The sequence below is a fragment of the Meles meles genome, chromosome 2 (assembly GCF_922984935.1).
Source record: "Meles meles chromosome 2, mMelMel3.1 paternal haplotype, whole genome shotgun sequence".
NCBI lineage: Eukaryota > Metazoa > Chordata > Mammalia > Carnivora > Mustelidae > Meles > Meles meles.
The window spans coordinates 147,304,656-147,329,808 of NC_060067.1; the positions used below are offsets into that span (position 1 = coordinate 147,304,656).

General features: G+C 39.2%; 1 long non-coding RNA gene across 6 annotated transcripts in view; it reads left to right on the forward strand.

Annotated features, from left to right (window-relative positions):
• Positions 1-258: 258 nt before the first annotated feature.
• The window catches only part of LOC123935034, a 102,040-nt gene continuing 77,145 nt past the window's right edge, over positions 259-25,153 (forward strand). For all 6 annotated transcript variants that reach the window (XR_006816872.1, XR_006816870.1, XR_006816869.1 and 3 more), the window contains exon 1: positions 259-424. This is a non-coding gene — a long non-coding RNA (uncharacterized LOC123935034). The remainder of the gene's footprint in view (positions 425-25,153) is intronic.

Below are 25,153 nucleotides of genomic sequence, written 5' to 3' on the forward strand. Positions count from 1 at the left end.
CAGGGGTCTCTTGGCCCGATTCTGCCGGCAGACAAGAGGCGAGGACTCAAGCCCGCGGGGGCCAGGATTTCCTCACTCACACCCACGGGACATCCCCCACAACGGAACCCAAGGCCAACCCAGGGCTTCCGCTTCCGCCCCCGCTGTTTGAGGGTGCTGATTCGTCTACACTGCCAAACTGGGCCCACCCCATCCGGCTCGCTTTACACTCTCTGATTGGTCATTTGCAGGGGGCGGGGCTGTAGAGGCGTAGAAAGGTGAGAAGGTTGGGAAGAGACGAGGTAGTTGGGAGTTGTTGGAACCGGTAGGGGTTCTCGGTGGCCGGTGGACAGGATTCTGGAAGCTGTGACGAACTGTTTGAAGGAAGACTTGAGGAATACCTACTGCATTCTCCTCGCTGTATTCCAGCATTAAGAAAGCTTGGGTAAGACGTTAGAACAAAGATCCCCGGTTCTCTCTGAGAGTGTGATAGGGGAGCCGGAGTAAGTCCGTGAAGAATGGGAAACGTCCTCCTGGTTTTCCATCAGTTGTTAGACTTCAGGGGAGGCCTACTTAGTTATTTCTGGGTCCTGCAGAACATTCTGAAGGTAGCTTCATTTTAGAAGCAGCTGTAAATAAGGAATATCCTTTACGTATTTAGAATTTGTGTTAGAAATAGAAACTCTAATACCTTTCAGTTTCAAAAGGCTTTGACATTCCAACTGACAGACTATGTGCTTACAGCTTTTAGCTAAACCTGTAGAACCAATTTGGCAAATAGGATCTTAAAGCCTTTCAAAACCAATAAACCAAACAGATATCTAACTTCTCAATTAGATATATGGGAAGTGTCCTATAACGTAATTCTCATTTTCTGAGGGCAGGCATTGTACTGAATTCTTTACCTGCATTATATCAGTTAATCTGTACAAAAATCCAGAAAGGTAGGCAGTTTTCCATGTTAGTGAGAAAACAGGTTCAAGTGGTTAAGTAATTTGCTTTTTCTCCTTGAGCTAGTTACTGGTAAGTGGGAATTCTAACCTTGGTCTCTTGACTCCAAAGGCACTGCTAAGTACTTGACCTGTCAGACTGTACCTGCCACCTGAGAATTTCTGACTAATGACTCTGTGGACAAGAAGACCTTGGTGCTGAGTGCACTTAGCCTAGAATTCTCATAGAGGCACTGAGGGAGTGTTATCTTCCCCAATGTCATCTGCCCTGGCTGAGTCTGGAGCTGGATTTCTGCACCCATCTATCAAATCCTTAACATCTCCATTTTCCAACCTGGCCTCTTTTAATACAAACTGCTTTCTTAAAGCAAAATGGGCCTTTGTTTGTTCTTCGTAAGGTAATCTACAAAATTAAAATAGTTGTTTATTTCTTAGTCACTAAATTCATATTCCATTGTTAAATTTCAGAAAATAGAAGAATAAAGAAAAGGAACCCTTACTGTGCAACCAGGTATAACCACTACTTACTTTTTGGTACACAATATTTCTTCCTTGAACATACTGTACACAGGGCGCCTGGGTGGCTCAGTGGGTTAAGCCTCTGCCTTCAGCTCAGGTCATGATCTCAGGGTCCTGGGATCGAGCCCTACATCGGGCTCTCTGCTCCGCAGGGAGCCTGCTTCCTCCTCTCTCTGCCTGCTTCTGATCTCTCTCTCTGTCAAATAAATAAAATCTTAAAAAAAAACAAAACCATACCGTACACACAGATTGTGTCTGTGCTTTCAGCCATAGCCACTGGCACCTTTAATAGTCTTAATCCTTCCTGCTGTGGGCAAACCTATTTAATCCAATGTATGAAACCTTTTGCGATTTTTTTTTCCCTCTGTATCCTTACAGCATGCATGTTGTATGATAATTACCGATTTGTATGTCTTTTGGACCAAGTTCCTAGGAGCAAGCTAAAGTTCTAGAACTATTAGAATAAAGCAAGAGATAGAAGAGACCAGAATGTCAGATGCACAAGTGGTTTCACACACCAGTTTGTGAACTGGGGTTCATCTATGATGAAGTTTCTGCAAATCAGCGGAGGAATGATAAAAGGATATATATAGTGAGTTTTCATTTAGTCAAATTTATTCTTAAGGATTTTGCTTTATTTTGAAATTGTCTCTTCTATTTCTTGTATGTGATGACAGTTACAGAGCAGTAGTTGTTTTCTAAATATTCTTCCTTGGAAAATAAAATATTGCTAATTTTAATTCCTCCCATTTAGCTTATTTTATTTTTGAAATTTTTCTTGGTTCATGAAGTCCTAAAATCTAGCAATCACTGAGATAGAGAATGGCCACCAGTTTCAGCAGTCATAATGCTGGCATGACCCTAATCTACTTGCTTTACTTGCTCTAGGTATTTTTTTATATTCTTTCTGGATATAACTTAGCCTAAGTCTGAGGATCGATCTGAGCTTGATGGTGTTTAGAAAATACGAACTGGTTGTAACTGGCAGATGGTACTAGGGCCAAAAGTAAGATATTAGTCATTCTTTATGAAGTTTATATAGATAAAATGAAGTTTGTTTGTCACTGTATTATATGAATATATGTAGATGGAATTTTGCCATCCATGGAGGCTATGTTTGTGTTAGTCTGACAAAATAAGTTAATAGAATTCACTTTATAAGGGATCCTGAGAGGTGGGCACTGTTAACCCTTTAGCATATATTTCCATCTGTCTCTGTAAATATGTCATGATGGTCTTAAAATATGGTACAACTTCTTTGATGTCTTTCCCATAAAAAGATATACCTTGTGATGGACTTATGATTGATTTATACAGTAGACTATAGTGAAAGTTATCATAATCCCTGTATGTGATGTCAGAAGCTAGGTCACAAAAGGCCGTGCAACTCCATCTTGTCTGTTGAAACACTTACTTTTGGAACTTATAGCCATCGTGTAAGAAGTCTGACTACCTGAGTCTGGTGTGGTGTGAAAAGTCCAGAACAATAGGGAGACCTCTTGAAGTACTCTCATTAACAATCACAGCTGATACCACCCCGTCCAGTTAGCCCAGGTACCGGTTACATGAATGGGGAAGCAGATTCCAGCTCTCAGCCGTTTGAGCCACCCTTCAGCCCGGTCTTGCCAGCTGAGGCCGTAGACTTGTGGACCAGCAGCGTGCCATTCCTGTTCTGTCTTGTCCTAATTCCTGACTTGGAGAATTCATGGCTTTAAAAGAATTGGAAAACAAGACACAGACTGGGAGAAATATTTGCAAAAAATACATCTGATAAAGGATTGTTACCCAAAATGTATAAAGAACTTCTAAAACTCAACAATAAGAAAATAAAAACTCATTTAAAAAATGGGCCAGACACCTTAACAGACCTTGCCAAAGAAGATAATACAGATATCAAATAAGCATATGCAAAGATGTTTTACATTTTATAATCATGAAAATGCAAAGTAAAGCAAAATGATTTGCCACTACACACCTATTTAGAATGGCCAGAATCCAGAACACTGACAACACCAAAAACTGATAAAAATGTGGAGTGAAAGGATTCTCATACATTGTTAATGGGAATGCAGAATGATACAGCCACTTTGGAAGATAGTTTGTAAGTTTCTTATAAAATGAAACACACACTTAGCATGTGATCCAGATACTGCACTTGCTACTGTTTACCTAAAGGAGGCAAAACCTTATGTTCACACAGAAACCTGCACATTGAATGTTATAGCACCTTTACTCATAATTGTTAAACTTAGGAGCGACCAAGATGTCCTTCGGTGGATAAATGGATTAATAAACAGTGGTACATTCAGACAATGGAATATTATTTAGCACTAAAAAGAATTGAGCCATCAAGCTATAAAAAGACTTAGAGGAAACTTAAATGAATACTACTGGGTGAAAGAAGCCAAACTGAAAAGGCTACACACTACAATTCTAACTATGTGCCATTCTGGAAAAGACAAAACTATAGAGACGGTAAAAATTATCAGTGATTGCCAGATGGGGACAAGGAAGAGATGACTAGGCAGAGTATAGAGGATTTTTAGGGCAATGAAAATATTCTGTATATTATAATGATGAATATATGTCACTGTATTTTTGTCCAAATCCATAGAGTATACAACACCAATAATGAACCCTAAGGTAAACAGTGGACTTTGGGTGATTTTGATGTGTCGATGTAGATTCATGCTTGGTAAAAAACGTACCCTTCTGGTAAACAAGACTGATAATGGGAGAGGCTGTGCATGTGGGGGGACAGTGGTTTTATATGAATTCTCTGTGCATTTTGCTCAACTTTGTCGTAAATCTGAAACTGCTCTGAGAAAATAAAATCTTAAAAGAATCCTTAAGCATTATGAAAATGTTTGTTTTACTTCTTTGTTTAGGGTTGTTTGTTTTGTGTCTGTGCCAGGGAATAGATAACTGGAACCATGTCCTCTATATTTATAGATAACTGGAACCATGTCCTTTATATTTGTGTACACTCTACCTATTTGTAAAAGGCTTCTTGCTTAGAATGACTTTTTGCCTGGAGCTGACTTTAAGCCTAGAAAAGGCATCTAGGGTTTTCTTTTTTAGGAATATGTTGCCTTCAGAGTATGAGATTGTGCTAACCAATGAAAGAGTTAAGTGAGTGTTAGATTTAAAGGTTGCAAATGCAGGAAAGGGATGTGAGTAGGTCTTTACATTATGCTTAATTCTGTCTGTCATTTTTTTCTTCCTCCCCCCAAATCAGAGGGAAAATAGCCTACCATGTACCAAATGAAGGGGGAAGAAAGTAGAAGTGGAACAAACTGTAATATCAAACTTTAAAATCTGAACTTTAAAACTGAGTATTTTTTCCCATTAAGTGTCAGCTTTACCTACCACATTGTTCAGGTTACATTTAAGCTTCATTGTGGTGTATTCATATTTATTACATCTGTAAGAGGTAAAGCTGTACATGTCTATTACCAGATTTCTCATATATATCTGTATGTCTTTATATAGATTTTGACCTCATCTTAGACATGTCTCAAGTATCTTTTTGGCTGCACTTGCAAGTTTTGGGAATATAACAAATATATGAAATGTGAAAATCTGTTTAACATGTTGATGTTAAAAGAAAAATGAATTATAATAGCTTGGAAAAATTTTTCAACTATTTCACGTCATTTTATTCGTTTTGTTTAGTGGTTCTTAGAATTCAGAGCAAACTATGGGCTGCCACACAGTTGTGGCCTGCAGTCTATTTCTGTATGGCTCAGGAGCTAAGAGCTGTTTTTACATCTTTTTTTCTTGTAGTAAAATAACAATATAATATAATAATATAAAATTTACCATTTAACTATTCTTAAGTGTCAGTTAACAGTTCAGTGACATTAAGTACATTCATATTGTGAAACTGCCACCACCAAATCCATATGTGATTTTTTATTGTCCCAGACTGAAACTTTGTATCTATTTGACACTAACTCCCCATTTCCCTTTTCCCCTAGTTCCTGGTAATCACTATCCTACTTTCTGTCTCTCTGAATTTATTCTCCGTACTTCATGTAAGTGGAGTCATAAAGATTTTGTCCTTTTTACATCTGGCATATTTCACTTAGCGTAAAGTTTTTTTAAAATATTTTATTTATTTATTTGACAGAGAGAGAGATCACAAGTAGGCAGAGAGGCAGGCAGAGAGAGGGGGAAGCAGGCTCCCTGCTAAGCAGAAATCCAATGCGGGGCTTGATCCCAGGACCCTGAGATCATGACCTGAGCCAAAGGCAGAGGCTTAACCACTGAGCCACCCAGGTGCCCCAAGCATAATGTTTTTTTGTTGTTGTTGTTTTTTTAAAGATTTTATTTATTTATTTGACAGATAGAGATCACAAGTAGGGAGAGAGGCAGGCAGAGAGAGAGAGAGAGAGAGAGGAGGAAGCAGGCTCCCTGCCAAGCAGAGAGCCTGATGTGGGACTCGATCCCAGGACCCTGAGATCATGACCTGAGCTGAAGGCAGCAGCTTAAACCACTGAGCCACCCAGGCGCCCCCCCCAAGCATAATGTTTTTAAGGTCCATTGATGTCATAGCAGGTATCAGAACTTCTTTATTTTTTAAGGCTGACTAGTATGCTATTGTATGTATATACCACATGCTCTTTATCCATTCACCTGTCAAAGGGCCTTTGGGTTTCCATCTTTTGCCTGTTGTGAATATTGCTGCTGTGATATTGGTGTATGAACTTTGACCTTTTAAACCTGACCACGGAGCCCCCCCTTACAATCTCCTAATGGTGTCTAGTGCTGCTGTGTACCCTGATATATAAGGGGATATGGAGAACTGTTAGTTCAGTGAGTATAGAGTTTCAGCTTTTTAAGATGTAATGAGATTTGGAGATTGGTTGGCAACAACGTGAATATAACCACTGCTTTCAATTAGCTCTTACATTTTTAGAGTTGTTAAAAAATAGAACAGAAAAACTTTGCCAACCTTTAATTTAGAGTAAATTTGAAAACTTCTTTAATGGACTGTTACTGCTGAATGAATTTCAACATAAAGTTCCTTCGTCTCTTCACTGGAGAAGTATTTAAACTTTAGTAGATTTTCTTATACTAAATATTTGGGGAACTCTAGTTATTTGGTCCCCAAACCAACATTGGAAAAGTCATGGTTTGGTTTTTGTTATTAAGTAAGATTCACTGATTTATAATCAATATTCATTTATTTTGAAGGAATCCTGCAGTAAATTCAGAGTAATAGGGCACAAAGGTTCCCTTCTTTAGAGTCAGGATAGAGTGAAAGAAAGGCTCCACTAGGTATAACTAGGCATATAGAGGCTGGAGGCACTGTCCTTTTTACTTTGCTCTACTTTTCTGATTCCGCTCTGGGTAAGCTATGTCTTTTGAACCCTTAAGACAGAGATTCCCAAACTTTCTTGTTTGACAGCACCATTGGAATCTCTTAATTTTTTCATTTCTTGAGCCTAAGAAATACTGCATAGTTTCATTTATTAAGTCATTAGGTCCAGACAACCTAATCATAGACATTCTTATAATGTCTTGCAGATGTTTCTGGGCTTCTCTCAAAAATTTAAAATATCCCATGGTGCTTTTTGAGTTCACTCCAGTGTCCTATGCTCCTGAGCACGCAATTTGGGAATTGCAGTCCTAGGGTCATCTACCTGTGTTTCTGACTTGAATTTGATTTGTCATTGCCCTTGTTTCTTGTTTTACCCTAATTACTGTTTCCCACATTTCCAGGGTTTGCCTGGTACAATATTTTCTGATGACTCTCTGCTTACAGATTTAATTTTTACATTCTTTTTTTTAAAGATTTTATTTATTTATTTGACAGACAGAGATCACAAGTAGACAGAGAGGCAGGCAGAGAGAGGGAAGCAGGCTCCCTGCTGAGCAGAGATCCCGATGCAGGACTCGATCCCAGGACCCTGGGATCATGACCCGAGCCGAAGGCAGAGGCTTTAACCCACTGAGCCACCCAGGCGCCCCTAATTTTTACATTCTTTTTTTTTTTTAATTTATTTATTTTTATTTGTTTATTTACAGCATAACAGTGTTCATTGTTTTGGCATCACACCCAGTGCTCCATGCAGTACGTGCCCTCCCTATTACCCACCACCTGGTTCCTCAACCTCCCAAGCCCCCACCCCCCCCGCCGCCCCTTCATAACCCTCTAGTTGTTTTTCAGAGTCCATAGTCTCTCATGGTTCATCTCCCCTTCCAGTTTCCCTCAACTCCCTCTCCTCTCCGTCTCCCCATGTCCTCCATGTTATTTGTTATGCTCCACAAATAAGTGAGACCATATGATACTTGACTCTCTCTGCTTGACTTATTTCGCTCAGCATAATCTCTTCCAGTCCTGTCCATGTTGCTACAAAAGTTGGGTATTCGTCCTTTCTGATGGAGGCATAATACTCCATTGTGTATATGGACCACATCTTCCTTATCCATTAATCCGTTGAAGTGCATCTTGGTTCTTTCCACAGTTTGGCGACCGTGACCATTGCTGCAATAAACATTGGGGTACAGATGGCCCTTCTTTTCACTACATCTGTATCTTTGGGGTAAATACCCAGCAGTGCAATTGCAGGGTCATAGGGAAGCTCTATTCTTAATTTCTTCAGGAGTCTCCACACTGTTCTCCAAAGTGGCTGCACTAACTTGCATTCCCACCAACAGTGGAAGAGGGTTCCCCTTTCTCCACATCCTCTCCAACACACGTTGTTTCCTGTCTTGCTAATTTTGGCCATTCTAACTGGTGTCAGGTGGTATCTCAATGTTGTTTTAATTTGAATCTCCCTGATGGCTAGTGATGATGAACATTTTTTCATGTGTCTGATAGCCATTTGTATGTCTTCGTTGGAGAAGTGTCTGTTCATATCTTCTGTCCATTTTTTGATATGATTATCTGTTTTGTGTGTGTTGAGTTTGAGAAGTTCTTTATAGATCCTGGATATCAACCTTTTGTCTGTACTGTCATTTGCAAATATCTTCTCCCATTCCGTGGGTTGCCTCTTTGTTTTGTTGACTGTTTCCTTTGCTGTGCAGAAGCTTTTGATCTTGAGGAAGTCCCAAAAGTTCATTTTTGCTTTTGTTTCCTTGGCCTTTGGAGACATATCTTGAAAAAAGTTGCTGTGGCTGATATCGAAGAGGTTACTGCCTATGTTCTCCTCTAGGATTCTGATAGATTCCTGTCTCACATTGAGGTCTTTTATCCATTTCGAGTTTATCTTTGTGAATGGTGTAAGAGAATGGTCGAGTTTCATTCTTCTACATATCGCTGTCCAGTTTTCCCAGCACCATTTATTGAAGAGACTGTCTTTTTTCCATTGAATATTTTTTCCCTGTTTTGTCGAAGATTATTTGACCATAGAGTTGAGGGTCCATATCTGGGCTCTCCACTCTGTTCCACTGGTCTATGTGTCTGTTTTTATGCCAGTACCACGCTGTCTTGGTGATCACAGCTTTGTAGTAAAGCTTCAAATCGGGTAACGTGATGCCGCCAATTTTGTTTTTGTTTTTTTCAACATTTCCTTAGCAATTCGGGGTCTCTTCTGGCTCCATACAAATTTTAGGATTATTTGCTCCAGCTCTTTGAAAAATATCGGTGGAATTTTGATCGGAATGGCATTAAAAGTATAGATTGCTCTAGGCAGTATAGACATTTTAACAATGTTTATTCTTCCAATCCAAGAGCATGGAACAGTCTTTCATCTTTTTGTGTCTTCTTCAATTTCTTTCATGAGTGTTTTGTAGTTCCTCGAGTATAGGTCCTTTACTTCTTTGGTTAGGTTTATGCCCAGGTATCTTATGGTTCTTGGTGCTATAGTAAATGGAATCGATTCTCTAATTTCCCTTTCTGTATTTTCATTGTTGGTGTATAAGAAAGCCACTGATTTCTGTACATTGACTTTGTATTCTGCCACATTACTGAATTGCTGTATGAGTTCTAGTAGTTTGGGGGTGGAGTCTTTGGGGTTTTCCATATAAAGAATCATGTCATCTGCGAAGAGAGAGAGTTTGGCTTCTTCCTTGCCAATTTGGATACCTTTTATTTCTCTTTGTTGTCTGATTGCTGTTGCTAGGACTTCTAATACTATGTTGAACAAGAGTGGTGAGAGTGGGCATCCTTGTCGTGTTCCTGATCTTAACGGGAAGGCTGCAAGCTTTTTCCCATTGAGGATGATATTTGCTGTGGGTCTTTCATAGATAGATTTTATGAAGTTCAGGAATGTTCCCTCTATCCCTATACTTTGAAGCGTTTTCATCAGGAACGGATGCTGGATTTTGTCAAATGCTTTTTCTGCATCAATTGAGAGGACCATGTGGTTCTTCTCTCTTCTCTTATTGATGTGTTCTATCACACTGATTGATTTGCGAATGTTGAACCAACCTTGCAACCCAGGGATGAATCCCACCTGGTCATGGTGGATAATCTTTTTAATGTGCTGCTGGATCCTGTTTGCTAGGATCTTGTTGAGAATCTTTGCATCCATATTCGTCAGTGATATTGGTCTGAAATTCGCCTTTTTGGTAGGGTCTTTGCCTGGTTTGGGGATCAGGGTAATGCTGGCTTCATAAAAAGAGTCTGGAAGTTTTCCTTCTGCTTCAATTTTTTGGAACAGCTTCAGGAGAATTGGTGTTATTTCTTCTTTGAAAGTTTGGTAGAATTCCCCAGGGAATCCGTCAGGTCCTGGGCTCTTGTTTTTTGGGAGGTTTTTGATCACTGCTTCAATCTCATTGCTAGATATTGGTCTATTCAGGTTGTCAATTTCTTCCTGGTTCAATTTTGGGAGTTTGTAGCTTTCCAGGAATGCATCCATTTCATCTAGGTTGCTTAGCTTATTGGCATATAACTGTTGGTAATAATTTCTGATGATTGTTTCTATTTCCTTGGTGTTAGTTGTGATCTCTCCCTTTTCATTCATAATTTTATTAATTTGGGCTTTCTCTCTTTTCTTTTGGATTAGTGTGGCCAATGGTTTATCGATCTTATTGATTCTTTCAAAAAACCAGCTTCTAGTTTCATTGATACGTTCTACTGTATCTCTCGTTTCTACCTCATTGATCTCTGCTCTAATCTTGATTATTTCCCTTCTGGCATGTGGAGTTGGTTTGATTTGTTGTTGATTCTCCAGTTCTTTAAGGTGTAGAGATAGCTGGTGTATTCTGGATTTTTCAGTGTTTTTGAGGGAGGCTTGGATGGCTATGTATTTCCCCCTTAGAACCGCCTTTGCTGTATCCCATAGGTTTTGGACCGAGGTGTCTTCATTCTCATTGGTTTCCATGAATTGTTTAAGTTCGTCTTTGATCTCCTGGTTGATCCAAGCATTCTTAAGCAAGGTGGTCTTTAGCTTCCAGGTGTTTGAGTTCCTTCGGAACTTTTCCTTGTGATTGAGCTCCAGTTTCAAAGCATTGTGATCGGAGAATATGCAGGGAATAATGTCAGTCTTTTGGTATCGGTTGAGTCCTGCTTTGTGACCCAGTATGTGGTCTATTCTGGAGAAGGTTCCATGTGCACTTTAGGGTGGAATGTTCTGTATACGTCGATGAGGTCCATCTGGTCCAATGTTTCATTCAATGCTCTTATTTCTTTATTAATTTTCTGCTTCGATGATCTGTCTATTTCTGAGAGAGGCGTATTAAGATCTCCTACTATTATTGTATTCATATCAATATGACTCTTTATCTTGATTAATAGTTTTCTTATGTAATTGGCTGCTCCCATATTGGGGGCATAGATATTCACAATTGTTAGATCGTCTTGTCGGATAGTCCCTTTAAGAATTATGTAGTGTCCTTCTGTATCTCTGACTACAGTCTTTAGTTTAAAATCTAATTTATCTGATATGAGAATCGCTACTCCGGCCTTCTTTTGAGGCCCATTGGCATGAAAGATGCTTCTCCATCCCTTCACTTTCAGTCTGGGTGTATCCTTAGGTTCAAAATGGGTCTCTTGTAGACAACATATGGATGGGTCCTGTCGTTTTATCCAATCTGCAACCCTGTGTCGTTTTATGGGCGCATTTAGGCCATTCACATTGAGAGTGATTATTGAGAGATAGGTTTTTATTGACATCGTGTTGCCTTTGAAGTCTTTCTGTCTATAGATTGTTTCTATATTTCTGTTCAATGATATTCTTAGGATTTTTTTCTCTTTTATAGGACCCCCCTTAATATTTCCTGCAGTGTCGGCTTGGTGGTTGCATAGTCTTTTAAGCCTTGCCGGTCTTGGAAACTCTTTATCTCTCCTTCCATTTTAAATGTCAGTCTTGCTGGATAGAGTATTCTTGGTTGCATGTTCTTCTCATTTAGTACTCTGAATATATTTTGCCAGCCCTTCCTGGCTTTCCAGGTCTCTGTGGAAAGGTCTGACGTTATTCTAATGGGCTTTCCTCTGTATGTAAGAAGCTTCTTTGTCCTAGCTGCTTTTAAGAGGGTCTCTCTTGAAACATAATTCCCCATTTTAACGATAAGGTGCCGTGAGGACTTTCGAGAATCTAAAATCTTGGGAGGAAATCTTTCTGCCTCTAGTACATGAACATTGTTTCCATTCGTGAGATTGGGAAAATTTTCATAGACAACTTCTTCCACTATATCTTCTAGACTTCTTTCTTTTTCTTCCCCTTCAGGGATTCCAATAATTCTGACGTTGGAACGTTTCATGGCATCGTTTATTTCCCTGATTCTGTTTTCGTGGCTTCTGAGCTGTTTGTTCCAGGCTTCCTCCTGATCCTTTCTCTCTATCTGTTTGTCCTCCAGATCACTAATTCTATCTTCTGTCTCAGTTACCCTAGCTTTTAGAGAATTTAGATTGGATTGGAACTCATTGAGAGCATTTTGAACATCATCCCTGGTGGCTTTCAGTTCTGCCCTAACATTGTGAACATCATCCCTGGTGGCTTTCAGTTCTGCCCTAATCAATTCTGTTTGGTCATCCATGGCTTTCTCCAACCTAGCTATTGCCTGGATAATTGTTAGTCTGAATTCCTTTTCTGACATATTGTCTATGTCGATAGCCATTAGCTCTGTTGCAGAAGGCCCATCCTCTGTATTTTTCTTCTGTTGGGTATTCCTCCTCCTAGTCATTTTGGTAAGAGATGACTAAACAGATGCAGCTGGACTTATCAATTGTGGTGCAGTCAATGTGCACCCTGGAACACTTCTGTGCAATCAGGATTCCCCACCCAAATGAGAGAAAAAAGAAAAGAAAAAGAAATAGAGAAGAAGAAAGAAAAAAAAGGGGGGGAAAGAAAAAAGGAAAAAAAAAGAGAGAGAGAGATAGGGAAAAAAAAAGGAAGATAAAAGAGAAGGCTCAGCCCAAATGGGCCACAAGGTAAGATTTGTGGAGTATACAAACGAAAACAGACAGACAAAAAGAGTGATAAAAGTATATGACAAGAGAAAAAAATATGTATATATAAGCAAAAAAAAGGGAAGAACCTCATCAGAAAGAACCCCAAGTATAAGGTTTATATATTATCAGGACAAACACAAATTCACAGAAACACTGACAGAAGGAAAAATTGGGAGAATGGTTATAGATTCTCAGTGTGGGTGAGGAAGGTTATTTTGATTCTTCCTGAAGGTATCTTGATGTTTTTGTTAAGGGACTCAACTTTCCTAAGTTACAGGGGGATTAGAAACTGGTTTGCCTATAGGGGTAGCATTGATTGGGGAAAGGGGATTACCTTGAAGTTTAACTCTATATGTATAGTAGAAAATAAAAATTAAAAAAGAATAAACAACTAAACTAAGTTAAAATTAAAAAGAATTAAAAAAATAGAAAAACAAAAGAAAAACATGGGTATATGTATCAAAAAGTTCAGGTTAGAAGGTTATTAAAGAATTTGATGTACTGGACATCTCAGTGTGATGGTAAATAGGTTAAAAAATTATCTGTATGTATAAAAAAAAAGAACCAGAATATTGGTAAAGAGTTAAAAATAAAAGTTGTATTTATGAAGTAGTGGTGATTGTTCTCTTGTAGTCTTTTTTTTTTTTTTTTTCTTCCTTCCTGGTTGGTTTTCTGGGGGAGGGGCCTGCCACGTGGGTTTTCAGACAATGATGTTCCCTGAGTTAGGTCCTCCCGCTCCCCTCAAGGGGGTGAGCTCTTTTTTTTCCAGGAAACTGTTTTTTTCAGCCTTTTGTTCTCTGGGGGTTTTTATGTTCTTTCATCTGCTTTCTCTCGCCTTGACAGCTTTTGATGGTTTTTGGAGGTTTAGAGGAGAGCAAACAGCACCCCAACCTCCCTCTCAGAGAGAAGCCTCAGACTGTTTTGCAAAAGCTGCTGGCAGAGTCGGTTCTGAGTCACTGTCCCTGGGGATGAAAGAGCTCCTCGTTGTACCCAAAACCAGGGCAGCGGTGGCTGTCTAGGCAGCTCCAGACTGCCAGAGAGGTTCAGAGCAGAGATCGCACACTAAGATTTTCCAGCTGTCCCGGGCTGGGAATGTCTGTTTTTTCCGGCTGCCAGAGCTCCAGGCTAGCGCCTATGAGCACCTATCCCAAGGGAGGGTGTGGGACGCGCGCGTTTCAGGATTGCCGTCTGGCCAGGCTCCCAGCCCCTCATGGGAGCCAGACCCCACTCGTTCTCGGGCGCGCTGGCGTTCAAGCGCACTGGCGGCTCAGGGACAGGGACCTGATTTCTCCGCCGCACTCTCTCTGGCTCCGCGCCAGGGGAGGCTGTCCTGGGTCCGGGGACTTAGGTCCCTGACCCTAACCGCCCAGATTCCCACTATTACCCCCCTGCCCCGCGATCCTTTGCTGTTTGTTTTTTGAGTGCTTTCAACCAGACTCCAAGTTAATGCTGGTCCCCAGACGCAGAGCACTCTAGTGTTGGGGTGTTACTTTGCGATTGGTCACCTCTGGTGGCTCCCTCCCCCTTTTGTTTATCTTCCGATATCAGTCGGATGTTCCCAGTCTGCTTTACCTGCCACTGGCGTCTTCTGCTCCTGTAGAGATCCAGACGTGTATAATTCTGATCTCAGGCTGATTTCATGAGTGGTCAGAGTTCTTTGGTAGGTAATCAGCTCACTTTAGGGTACAGGTTGAAATGGTGCCTCCTCCTACTTCCCCGCCATCTTGACTCCCCTCTAATTTTTACATTCTTGATCAGGTTTCTTGTTTCTTCCTTCGTTAGCTTTTATATATATTTTTAAATGAAGTTTCTGTGTTTAAATTACTGAAATAAGTATTTAAATGAGTAGAACATTCACCCTCATCTTCAAAAGTGTGTTACTAGAATTACTGGATTAATGACTATAGGGTTCTTTAGTTTCCTCACAAGAAAAGTGATAAAGTGTCTTAAGCCACCTGATAATCCTTAGTGTAGTATATGTTGGCCTTTGTCACGAAAGTGAAGAAGATGTAAACAACAAGGGGTAAACAACTTACATGGTAAATAATAAATTGCCTTTACTATAAGTTATTACTCACTAGATAACTTTACAATAGATCTGTCTGGTAGGGAAGTTTTTTTTTTTTTTCTTTCCCCCTTCCCCCCCTCTTTTTTCCCATTCTATCTCCGTGAATGTTTTATTTTCAGGCTGATTTAAGTGACACTTCTGAAATACCAAGTTACAGTTTAAAAGAAATTTGAAAAACCTTAATAACTTTATTAAGTATTAGATTCAAAACTAGATAATTCAGATGATTTGGGAGAGAAGGTATTTCTGGTTAGGAAGAAGATTTTATGCATTATAAAAATGTGAGAAAGGAAAAATATTTTTATACTGAGACAAATTATTTTAAAATTTAAACAAAGATCAATATGTCATTCATTTGTACATTAGATGCTCGACCATGGTGATCCCCATAGAAAGAAGGCTTTGATTTATATGAGGTAAGGAGAATTCATTGGAGGATTTTGGTCTACTGTAGAGGAGTGGTTTTCTTCAATTATGAGGAGAGCTCTTTATGGGGTAATTTCAGGCAGTGAATTGCACTTGTGTAAACTCATGTAAAGTGCATGTCCTGTGTGCTTTTACACAGGAAGGATATGGTATTGGGTAAGAATACTACTGTAGAACCAGTATTCTGTACATGCATAGCTCTGAATGGCATCCCACTGGGCTTGGGCCAGTGTAATCAGTGCTTTTATTACGTATCATCTTTATTACGTAGAGGTAGGACTAGAATTTTTTGCTGCTCTTCTGTAAATCCTAAGATTTATGCTTTCCAGTTTTCTCATTTGGGAAGGGAGAACAAAACAGAAGAGCAGTGTCTTTGTTTTTTCCCTTCGTGCTTGATAATTCTCCCTAGAACTCTTCCTAAGTCAGGATATGAGAATTGGGCAGTTGTCCCACAACTAATCTTTTTCAACTCCCCCCTAATCTCAGGGGCCCTGGTTTTATAATCAGTATCCCCAGGAAGGAAGATTTATGTGGCAAAAGTACCTTGTTTGATATATTTTCTATTGCTGCCAAACAAATATAAATATAGTGGCTTAAATAATATTTATTATCTTACAGTTCTGGAGGCATGCACCTCAAAGAGCTAAAGCCCAGGAGTTGCCTGGGTAATATTCTTTTCTGGAGGATCTAGGGAGAATGTCTTTCCTTGATCATTCAAGTCATTGGCAGAATTCAGTTCCTTGAAGTTATAGGACTAAAGTTCCTGTCAGCTGAGGGGTATCCACAGCTTCTAGAGGATGTCCACATCCTTGGTTTATGGTCTTCTTCCTCTGCCTTCAAAGCCAGCAACAATAAGCTGAGTTCTTTTTGAGAGTCCCTTCTTTTTTCTTCATCTTATACTTTTATTTATTTTTTTTAAAGATTTTATTTATTAAGAGAATGAGAAAACACAAGCTAGGGTTAGGGGCAGAGAGACAGGGACAAGCAGACTCCCCATTGAGAAGGGATCCTGGGATCATATCTTGAGCTGATGACAAATGCCAAACCAACTGATCCACCCCAGTGCCCCCATCTTATACTTTTAAAAACCCATATGATTAGATTGGTACCACCCAGATAATTTAAAATAATCTCAAGATCCTTAATCACATCTTCAAAATCATTTTTGCCATGCAAGGTAACATATTCACAGGTTTTAGAAGTAGGACATGAACATCTTTGGGGCCAGTTATTCTGCGTACCACATCTGGTGATGTTAATAAATGATCTGACACTGGAAAAGTCTTCAACTTTTGGTCAGTCCACCGAAATGTCAGTTTCATACATTGCATATGGATATCTATAGCTTCTTTTGCTATGCTGAATTCAGACTTTCTTACATCCACCAATAAATAAGTATTTGGGGATAATTCATAATATAGAAGAATATAGACTAAAGGGATGGAAATAAGATAAAGAGATGAGGGAAATTTTTTCTTACAAAAATGACAGAAAACAAGTGCATGTTTAAATGCTGATGGGAGGGAATCAGTAGAGAAGGTGAGGGAAGCATGGCGACTGGAAGTAATTCCCCCACATCTATCTATTCATCTTTTCTGCCACAGTAAAAGATTTGTAGTTAGGCACAAGGCCACCTAGATAGAAAGTACATTTTTCAATCTCTTTGGAGCTAAAGTTCTGAATAGTGATTAGGTTTCTCCAGTGATGCATCCTCTGATGTATAGAAGGCAGAATGAGGTGTCCAGCACAGCTTGGTCTTCCAGCAGCATTCTAGAGTTCACAGTGAAACTGGAGGCAGTGGAAGCCTCTTGATTTGATTCTCTAAAACCTATCATTGGTTGCCAGCTCTGCTCCCACCTAATTATGCCCTCTAGGAAAGCCTAGAGGCCACTTCTTTCACCAAGCCCTGGGTAAGGGATCAAGAGGGCATCTCTCTGAGGCTCTCCTGACATTCAGAGAAGACGGTGGGAAATGCCACAGAAATTGCATTTGCTGATTACAGTGGGAAAATGGAATTTCAGAGGGGAAGAAGCTAGTTGGTAGATCCTAACAAAGACATGTTTGATACAGTTAGTACAATGAATCCACAGAGACTAGTAATAGGGGTGTTCTGGAATGAATGAGCCTCCGCCTCAAATTCTGGTTTACATAGAAGGAATACTTTGAGGTCAGCTGGGAAGAAACTAACTAGACATCACTGTTGAGATTTATGACTTCTTACCAGGTTCACAAAACTAAGCCAGTGTACAGACCTGAAGCCCTGCAGCAGAGGAGGGGGCTACATGCCTCTGCAAAAGAACCCTGCAGGAAACTATAGTGAAGGAAGCTACACAGTGAATTACCTCCACGGGGTGGAGAAGAGCTTTCTGCAGAGTGACCTGTAGCTATTTACCCACGGGACTGTGCATTGAGGAAAGGGAAATACCCAGCATTTCTGGGAAATATGACATACTGACTCTGATTTTACACTGATCCCCAAAGACCACAAACACTACAAATGTCCACCAAAGTAGGTGCTTATGGACGTCAGGCTTTACATAAGGTCTTGACCCAAATTCAGCTAACAGTGGGTCTAGTGGAAACTGCAGATCCACACTATGTTTATTATTACAGTTACAGGATATATGGTGAGAATGAACACACATAAACTTGATAACTAACAAAGCAACCATTCTGGTTCCCTGTCCTTCAGAGTGAGAGCTATTATGAAAGGAAAAACCATCTAGAGTCTCTAGAACTCTACACCAGTGGTAATTGGGAAGTGATACTTTGGAAGGGATTGTAGAAATTACCACTGCCATAAAAACCTTGAGAGAAGCAGGGATAGTGATTCCTATTATATCTGCATAAAATGTTTCTTGTGACCAGAGCAACAGCCTGAAGGGTCTTGGAAAATGATAGATTATTGTTGACCTAATTAGATTGTATTGTTCACTGCAGCTATAATTTTAGATGTATATTGACTGGAACAAGTCATCACCCTAGCACCTGACATGTGACCGATGATCTGGCAAATGCATTCTTTTCCCACCCAATCAGGAGAAGCTTTCATTTAGGTAGCAGAGACTATGCTTATACCTTTAATTAATTGTGTTTTGTGGAACATCACATTTTTCTTTTTACATTGATTTTTTGCAATGTTAATTGAACCTAGTGAGCAGGAAGTAGAAACTATGTATACTGGAGGGTGGGAGATAAACTGTGATAGTTCAGGGCCCTGCTACATTGATGAAATTTTGAGGGATTCAGTGGTTTGAGGCATATTAGGAGATCCCTACTACAGAGAGACAAGTGGCAGTACCTTGCACCAAATATTGCAAAGAAAGGCATGGTGTATAATGGATTTTGGTGGCAAGCTGTACCACATTCAGGCATGCTGCACCACTCCATTCATGAGATAAGCCATCAGCTACTAGTTTTAACTGGGTCCTGGAACAAGAATGAGCTCTGCAACAGGTCCAGGCTGATGTGCCTGTTGGGCTTTAAGGCAGAGCATATCTAATGGCATTAGAAGTGTGCCTGGAGGAAGTTCATGCTATAACTGTTCTTCTTTTGAAAAGCACTTCTTGAAATCAAAAGAAAGGTGGGGTGGCAATCCTTACTTATATCAGACAAATTAGAGTTTAAGCCAAAGACTAAAAATAAGAGATGAGAAAGGACACTATATCATACTGAAGGGTCTATCCAACAAGAAGATCTAACAATTTTAAATATCTATGCCCCTAACATGGGAGCAGCCAATTATATAAACCAATTAATAACAAAATCAAAGAAACACATCAACAATAATACAATAATAGTAGGGGACTTTAACACCCCCCTCACTGAAATGGACAGATCATCTAAGCGAAAGATCAACAACGAAATAAAGGTTTTAAATGACACACTGGACTAGATGGACTTCACAGATATATTTAGAACATTCCATCCCAAAGCAACACATATTCTTCTCTAGTGCACACAGAACATTCTCCAGAATAGATCACATCCAGGGTCATAAATCAGATCAGGTATGGGCCAGCAGTATACCCAAAAGATTGGGATCATTCCCTGCCTATTTTCAGACGACAGTGCTTTGAAACTAGAACTCAATCACAAGAAGAAAGTTGGAAAGAACTCAGATACATGGAGGCTAAAGAGCATCCTACTCAAGAGTGAATGGGTCAACCAGGAAATTAAAGAAGACTTTAAAAAATTCATGGAAACATGGAAATGAAAACACAACTGTTCAAAATATTTGGGATACAACAAATGTGTTCCTAAGAGAAAAGTATATAGCGGTACAAGCCTTTCTCAAGAAACAAGAAAGGTCTCAACTACAAAACCGAACCCTACATTTAAAGGAGCTGGAGAAAGAACAACAAATAAAACCTAAACCCAGCAGAAGAGAAATAATAAAGATCAGAGCAGAAATCAATGAAATAGAAACCAAAATAACAGTAGAGCCTGGACAGACCCATAACCAGTAAGGAAATTGAAGCAGTCATCAAAAATCTCCCAAACAAACAAGAGCCCAGGGCCAGACAGTATCCCAGGGGGATTCTACCAAACATTTAAAGAAGAATTAATACCTAGTCTCCTAAAACTATTAAAAAAAAAAAAAAAAGAAACAGAAGGAAAACTTCCAAACTCATTTTATGAGGCCAGCATTACCTTAATCCCAAAACCAGACAAAGACCCCATCAATAAAAAGAATTACAGACCAATATCCCTGATGAATGAGGATGCAAAAATTCTCACCAAAATACTAGCCAATAGGATCCAGCAGTACATTAAAAGGATTATTCACCACGACAAAGTGGGATATATTCCTGGGCTGCAAGGTTGGTTCAACAGTCACAGATCGATCAATGTGAAGAACAAGAATCATATGATACTCTCAATAGATGCAGAAAAAGCATTTGACAAAGTACAGCATCTTTTCTTGATCAAAACTCTCCGCAGTGTAGCAATAGAGGGTACATACTTCAATATCATCAAATCCATCTATGAAAACCCACAGTAAATATCATTCTCAATGGGGAAAAACTGAGAGCTTTTCCCCTAAGGTCAGGAACATGGCAGGGTTGTCCTGTTGGATGTGCTATCCAACATAGTACTAGAAGTCCTAGCCTCAGCAATCAGAAAACAAAAAAGAAATAAAGGGCATCTGAATTGGCAAAGAAAGAGTCAAACTCTCACTCTTTGCAGGTGATTTGATACTTTATGTGGAAAATCCAAAAGACTCCACTCCAAAACTGCTAGAACTCATACAGAAATTCAGTAAAATGGCAGGATATAAAATAAATGCACAGAAATCAGTTGCATTTCTATGCACCAACAGCAAGACAGAAGAAAGAGAAATTAAGGAGTCGATCCCATTTACAGTTGCACCTGAAACCATAAGATACTTAGGAATAAATCTAACCAGAGAGGCAAAGAATCTGTGCTCAGAAAACTATAAAATACTTATGAAAGAAATTGAGGAAGACACAAAGAAATGGAAGAACATTGTGAAAATGTCTATGCTACCTAGAGCAATCAATACATTTAATGCAATCCCTATCAAAATACCATCAACTTTTCAAAGAAATGGAACAAATTATCGTAAAATTTATATGGAACCAGAAAAGAGCCCAAATAGAGCAGTGTTGAAAAAGAAAACCAAAACTGGAGGCATCACAATTCCAGACTTCAAGTTCTATTACAAAGCTGTTATCATCAATACAGTATGGTACTGGCACAAAAACAGACACATAGATCAAAGGAACAGAATAGAGAACCCAGAAATGGACCCTCAACTCTATGGTCAGCTGATGTTCGACAAAGCAGGAAAGAATATCCAATGGAAAAAAGAGTCTCTTCAACAAATGGCGTTGGGAAAATTGGACAGCCACATGCAAAAGAATGAAACTGGACCATTTTCTTACATCACACACAAAAATAGACTCAAAATGGATAAAAGACCTCAATGTGAGACAGGAATCCATCAAAATCCTTGAGAAGAACACAGGGAGCAGCCTCTTTGACCACAGCCACAGCAACTTGTTAGATGCGTCTCCAAAGCCCAGAGAAACAAAAGTAAAAATTAATTCTTAGGACTTCACCAATATGCTTTTGCATAGTAGAGGAAACAGTTGACAAAACTAAAAGAAAACTGACAGAATGGGAGAAAATATTTGCAAATGTCTTATCAGACATTTATAGTATCCAACATCTATAAAGAACTTCTCAAAACACCCAAAGAACAAATAATCCAATCAGGAAATGGGCAGAAGACATGAATAGACATTTTTCCAAAGAAGACATGCAAATGATCAACAGATGCATAAAGAAACGCTCCACATCACTTGGCATCAGACCAGTTTTAACTTAACCCTGACTAACACCTGCACAGATGGACCATGGAGTGACCCATGGAGTGACCAACAGTTACCCTTACCTCATAATACTAAAATCTGTGCCCAAGGAGGAGCACAAACCACCTTCATATAACATACATTGTATGTATAGGCATATTTCCTTAAGTCACATGCCGCACCCTACGTCCACCTCTATATATGATGACAAAGCTCCCCATCTAAACATTCATCCTAACCCTAAATAAAAAGAACCCATTTGCCCTTACTTGAGGAGTCATGGCTTTGGAAGTTATTCCTTATGATCTCCTTATTTGCTGCAAATAAAGTTTACTTTGTGCAGTAACTCCACCTGCTGTAGTTTCTATCTATGACTCACCAAGGAGTGAGTTCAAGTAAGTTCAGTTACAGTGGGAGTCCTTGGATTGTTAAGAACTGTGAAGGGTGTAAGGTTTTTACCCTGTTTGCAAACTAACAGGTTAGCCTGCCATAGTTTCACAAATGCCAATAGAAGATAGACATCTTGGTCAGAGACAAAGGACTTTTATACTTCTAGCACAGCAGGAAGTGTGAACTTCATGTCTGCATTGTTCCCTTGCATTCCAAGTTCCATAGGTTAGGTGAAAAGCTCCCAGTGTATGCTGTGAATGTAGTGGATTTGCGTCACAGCTGAGGAATTTCGAATTTAGAAAACCCTAACCTTTTAGAATGACCTGCAGGCAAACCTGCCCAACTTTTGCCCTGGAAGGAGAATTTATTATCCTGGTCAGGAAACAAATGAGCTCTTTGCCCTAGAATGAGATACTATCTCTACATTCCAAGGCTGTTTGGCATGTAAATCCTTGAAAAGATGGTTCAGAGCAAAAGCTGATAGAAAGCAAGGAAATGTAATGAATGAATTGTCCAAGAGTAAAGATTAAACTAGATAAGCAGACCTACTTGACTTGTATCACCAAAAAGTACATTTGGTGAATAGGGGCCTGACTTGAATCAACTTGACAGAATTAGTTGTTTTCCATCCCCAAGACAGCTGTTAGACTTAGAGATGTTTTAATAAAGGCAAGGCCTCATACCCTTGAGGAAGGTCTGAGATAATACAGAAGGTGCATTCCATGAATCTTGTCTCAGGTTTATCAAGGAAAGCATGCAAAAGGTGAAGGGAAACAGCCACACCTTTTTTTTAGTATATGTGCTGCCGAAAGGAGCACACAGCCACACCTTTTGTTATCATCAGACAATTACTTTGAAGGAATTGCCAAAGAATTGTAAACAGTGATTACTGGTCATATGATTCATTCGAGGTTGTAGCTGGTCATATGATTCAGCCAAGGTCACACATGGTCAAATAGGTTGGTGTTTTGAGGAGAGTTTACTAGAGAGATTGTTTACAAAGTTGGGACGAGGACTATAGAAACCAGTAGGGGTGGTGCAATAACAGGGTGAAGAGGAGGAACTAATTGCAGGAATCTGAAGATAGACTGTTTGGAATAGGCCATCTAGAAAGAGCCATGACCTTCTGTGAAGGAATGACCTCATCAAGGGGAGCTGAATCTATGCTCAACCTCACTCTCCTCCCTTTCTCTGATCTTCTTTCATGCCCTCTATGGGCCAAACTGGAAGTCAGAGAACAAGGAAGCCTGTTGATACAGTCCAAACAAACTGTCCTCCCATGGCATGGAACACAGCAGAAAAGGGCAGAGGATGGATTTGGAATGACAAATGGAAGAAATCCAACCCAGCATAATGAAACAGTATTAAAAAATAATACTTAAGCTTAAAATATTCTGACTTCCCAATGCTTCCATTGCTGGCTAACTTTTTTGTTATGAGAGGGAATGAGCTGGAAATTAGATGTTTGGGATATAAATCTGCCTAAATTTATATAATGAACAGTATTATTTATTTTTATTCCATACCTATATAAATATGAATGATTTACATCATTTTACTTGCTAGTGTCCTTCTGAAACTGGGGGATACTTCCCCATCATCACTCCTATTTTACCCACAGACAGTATGATCCATTATGATTTTTGAATATGCCCTCATTTTTATGTGGCCCACTGCAGATTTGACCCAATTATTTCAGCCATTTTCACGTTTGATTCTCATCACTATGGGGTGAATGAACCGTGTGGCCATCTCCACTGATTATGATGGGGCTCATGGTGACGAGATTAGAGGAGCCACAGCCTGGGCATTCTGCACAGGAACATTCTTCTTAAGAATCAGTCTAAAAAAGTCAGTAGAAGGGAAGATGCTGAGCCTTTCAAATTCTTTTCCATTTGACTTTTCAGCCACACTGTCACCAACATTTTTTAAGCTAATACAGTAGGACAGGTATACTGAAATTAAGTGCCCTGCATCTTTGGAAAAAGCAAATGGGGGACAATATCCAGATCTGAAGTTTAGAGCCACACCGAACTGACCATACTAGTTAATCTCAGGGAGCCCCCAATTGCACAATGTATAATTTCTGAAAGAGGTGAAGCAAGGCAGTGAGAGCAAATTTTGACACTGAAGACTAGTAAAATTTTATGTAAAAATATACTAAAGTGAATCTGGTGGTCCAGTTTTTTATTTTTCCCCGAAGGTGGTTTATAAAGCTAGACACTTTCTTATTGATATGAACTAATATTTCTATTTTTAACATTTATTTTTAGTATTATACATACTATGTATAATACAATATAAATATATAATGATCTTAAGTATTTTATATATTTATGTTTAAATTAGTTGTATTATATGTAAATTTAATAATACATATTATATATGATATATGCATACATATTATAGTAATATTTATTGTGGAGGCCACATAATCCAGGTTACTGCTGATTTAAAGGAAAAGTTTTCCTTAGTCTTAACAACTCTTTCTTCAAGAAAGGGTTAGGAACCTTACAACTCATCTCTTTGCTGCTATTTCCATCACTTTTTTCTTTTACTTTTGCTTAATAGGAACCCATTACTCATGCTTTTAAAGCTTTCCCATTGCAGTATTCCTAATAGTGGAAAAGAGTGAACATGTCCTTCCCAGGGGTCTGAAATAGCACCTGAAGGTACTGCAAGGAAGAAATTTCTGTCATTTTATGTTTTTTAGAAGTTTTTTTTTTTAAATTCCAGTTAGTTAACAGACAGTATAATTTAGTTTCAGGTGTACAATACAGTGATTCCACACCTCCATACATCACCCAGTGCTCATTACAAGTGCCCTCCTTAATTCCCATCATCTATTTCACCCATCCCCCTTCCACCTCCCATCCAGTAAGCATCAGTTTGTTCTCTATACTTAAGAGTCCGTTCTTTGGTTTGCCTTTCTCTTTTTTTTTTCTCCCATTGGTTGTTTATTTTGTTTCTTAAATTCTACATATGAGTGACATCATATGGTATTTGTCTTTCTCTGATTGACCTTTTTTGCTTAGAATAATACTCTAGCTCATTGCAAAGGCTAGATTTCATTTTTTAAAAATCTCATTTCATGTTTTGTTTGAAGAATCTAGTTATATATACACACATAATGTGGAAA